Raw genomic sequence first — 4,249 nt, 5'->3', positions numbered from 1 at the left:
ATTTGTCATATTGACAGATTATCCTACATAAAATAATTTATAATAAAAGGTTATGATGCAGAATTTATCTGCATCAAGGGTATGGAGAGAAGGGAGTTAATTGGGTTGTGCTACGTGATAGATACAGGGTTCAGTTTCTCATACACTCAGGCAACAAGCCCAAGTCACACATATTGCCCTCTATATGCAACATAACTAAATAAAATACATCTAACTTTTGTGAATTGAATCACACAAGCATTGATCCTTCCACCCAACATGGTTATTTGGCTTCTACTATTTTTTCTAGTGGTTATGAAAGATATTGGCCTATAACAAATAAATCTCTGCCTTCATAGTCTATATAGTATTTTAAGTAATAATGAACAACTTCTATAAGGTAGATAGGTACTTATAATATATCACATGCTATATGCCATGAAAGGTAAGACGCCGTGTTTGATTATAAATCAGAAGGGAGAGACTGATTCCTTCTTGGACAACTGTGGAGAACAGTTTAAATGGGCTTTATTTTAGCCTGGTCAGGAAATTGAATCAGATTCTGCTAGGCAGAAGTAGCAACAATGTGTTTTAGACAGAGAAAGTTAACAGGCAAACGTACAAGAAGAAAAAATTAAAGATTACTCAGGATTCTAGTGGTTTGAGCCTCTGATATTTGGAAAGGAGGCTGGGAAATGAAATTGAGGCAGAAGGTATGCCAGATCACATATGAACCTTGAATCCCAAGCTAAAGCACTTTAATATTATTGGCTAAGCTTTGTTAAGCAATGGCGAGGCACTCCCAGTTATTTTTTTCCCTGAGGTAGCTTGTCCAGACCAGAGTTGAGAGGCTTGGGAGAGAATTTGTATAGCAGAAATAATGGGGTTGTTGAATGTAGGTGTAAAAATTCTTACAGAGGCCTTTCCCCAGAGTTTAGGCCAAACCTAATAATGACTTGTTTGAACTAAATCACCTGACCTGGACAATATTGCTTCCTTGTGATTTCCAAAGACTTTGGTGAACTTTCCACTCATATTACAGAGTGTTAGTGAACATTTAAGAGGCTTCCTCTGATGGTTATAATTAAGGTTTAAAGGGAATAGGCAAAGCCAGACATTTAGTTGGGTTGAAATTATTTCCTTTTCTCCATTGTTACCAATGTGCGATTTACCCTAGCTTGTTTTCCATCACATTTTCCAGAAGGTGAATAAATGTTCTGATTTAGGATGGCAGGGAAAGTCAGTATGCCAGCAAGAATTTTTATTGCTTTCTGACTCAGAGCTAGCTCTCATTTCACCCTAGGCCACTGTTCACTCTGTAAACAGCATGGCGTTCCAGAACCTATTTGGTCCTGACCTATTTTCAGTCTCCTTTTCAACTATTCTTACCAGGCACCATAGGCTTCAGCCTACTGATCTATGTGGTGTTCACATGGTCAATAGTCTTCACACATTCACATCTATTCTCATGGATTTTAGCTCAGTTTTTCTATGCCTGAGTGTCCTCCTCTTCTTCAGCCTCTCTCCTCCACTTCCAACCAGTATTATTTTGCCACACAACTTTTATTTATCCTTCAAGACTCACACTTGTGCAAATGAATCTTTTTTTTAATGAAATCTTCTCTGATGATGCTCTCTTAGCAAAATTAATTGGATCTTTATTTATGCACTCATAGCACTCTGAAAAAATACATTTCCTAGAATGTTATTGTGTTATATTTTGATTATATTGTATATATATGACTTACTAAACAGGGATAACACAATGTTATAAGCACTATATTCAAGGCATGTGCAAATCACTATGCGAACACAGAGGAAGCAAAGCCAAACAAACCTTTGGAAACCGTTGAAGAGCCTCAACATTCAAAGAGTGGTATGGAAAATTAGGAGGTGGTTTAGATAAGATAACCAAAAGATTAGTAAGTAAAAAAAAAATCTAAATAAATATGAAACGAGTTTGCATTTTTTCATTAAAAAATATCAATAGGAGAATTTAAAAGAAAAATAAGGTATACCTCTGTCTTGCCTTCAAAGTCATTATAATCTCATGTTGTAGATAAAGCTACCAAACAAGAAGCAATCAGTAAATAATGTAACATAGCAGTTTGGTACCAACCTCTGGGAAACAGATTTATAAAAGTTCTAGGAAGAGAAAGATAAATGATCACAGGAATAGACTTCAGCCCTATTATCCTGAACACTTTTATTGATAAATTTGATGCAATCATTGAAGGTGAGATTTTATGTCAGGAGCCAAAAAGATCTTTACATATTGGGAGTGATTACTGGCCAAAATGAGCAAAATGGAATGCTCCCTATGTAAGTCAATAAAACGAACAACAAAAGGAGTTTTCATAGTTTGATTTTCATTGTACTAAAGTAATATAAGGAAATGTAGATAGCCTTGATCATAGTGAAATGGAATATGAAGGGAGTGTGGATGGTGGAGTAGAAGCAATGAATGGTACAGGTTATGTGAATCGAAGAGAAAGAATTGGCACTCAATTATCCACATGTTGCAAAATCTGAGTCCCAATTATGTGATTAGCTATCTATGTGCTCCTGTAGGAGAGTCAGTGAATATTTGGACCTATTCCTTCTATCTCATTAGGAAGCAAGTAAGGACATAGGAGATTATAAGTGAGATTACAGTCCTATTGAAATATATCTGTAGGAAATCAATAGAACGAAAGGAATTGCAGAAAACTAGAATGAGCAAATGTCTATATCTTTAAAACAAGGAAGAAGATAGATTTTGGAAAATGTTGACTACAGTAGTAACTAATGATCTCTGGTGAATATATAGTACAAATTATTTCTTAAAAGCCATATTCGTTTTTTTTAAATAAATGTGGAGTAATTGCTAAATACCAGAAAGAAATTTGGAGGATAAAAGATTAATAAGATATAGATTCTGTTCACAAGGAGCATCTAGACAAATAGAAGAGATGTCAGATGGATATAATTTTACAAATTGGAGCAGTTTCACAAGAAAGGTAAAGATATGTGTTGTGAGAATTAAGAAGACTAAATATTATTAGTGTCAAACTCAAATGCTTTCAAGGGGCAGCAACATATAAGGCAAATGAGTGGACCAAGGGACACATTTAAATGAAGCAATTACCACTAGCTTTTGGCTGATTTTTATCCTGGCAATGAAGAGCCCAAATATTTTCAGAAAATCTTGGGCTTTATTTTTATTCTTTGTTAAATATTCAAATTTCAAAGGTTGTGGACTATTTAAAAATATTTAAAACCACTGCGTGGGCCAAATAAAATCTATCCACAAATCAGAGTTGATCTTCATGCTACCGGTCTGGAACATCTGTCTTGGAGGATTAAGAAATGTTCTGTGAAGAGTATTGTAATTTGGACTTCTCATTGTATGATATGTTGAATTTAGACATATAGTGATTAAAGAAAAGAACATTTCAGGCAAAGGCAACACCATAAGTTCAGGTAGAAAACTAGGAATATAGTGGAAATAAATGAGAAACTATGAAGAGCTTATTTTGGAAGGGGTGTAGAGTTTGTGATGGGGAGGAGCAGGAAATATGTTAATATGAGCATTTAGGAAAGAAGGTGAGGATGACCAGTAGTCTAAATAGATTTTTTTTAAAGCAATTAATGCCAAATATGGCTCATTGTATTTCATAAGGGTTTGAGCTTGGTACCATGCCAGAAAAAATATGGACATTGATTTCGGTAGAGTAACCTTGGAGATAAGTGGGTAAAATACCTTCGAGCCTGTTTTCTTCAACACTTTTTCAATGATATTGATGATGATCAAGAAGACATTTACTAGATTTATAGTTGATACAAAGTTGAGAGGGATCACTATTGTGCCAACACACTCAAACCTAAACAATTTTGAGAGATTGAATGCAAAATCTTGACAAAACATTAAAGGTGTTTCTAAGCCAAGAAAGTCAAAGAGATAAGTATAAGATGCATGAAAATTACCCAGAAAGCTAGTTTATTACGAATATTAAGACTCAGAAAGGTTAGTTTTAATATCCCTCAAATCATACAGTTTGTGGCAGAAGTGGAATGCCCATTCCAGGTCTATGTGGAATCAAAGTTTATGGTCTTTCTTATCCATCACGGATAGGAAACCTCATAGAACCACTAAGTACAAAGGTACTATGTCTACTTCTCAGGAGAACTTCAGATCGTATTTTGTGTTGAGTGGAAGATTGAAGTAAATATCTTTTAAGGCCACAATTAATTAAAATGTCTGTGTTTTATAATTTTCTGACAAAACGTT

The sequence above is a fragment of the Equus caballus genome, chromosome 14 (assembly GCF_041296265.1).
Source record: "Equus caballus isolate H_3958 breed thoroughbred chromosome 14, TB-T2T, whole genome shotgun sequence".
NCBI classification, from domain to species: domain Eukaryota; kingdom Metazoa; phylum Chordata; class Mammalia; order Perissodactyla; family Equidae; genus Equus; species Equus caballus.
Note: the sequence above shows the minus strand (reverse complement) of the source record.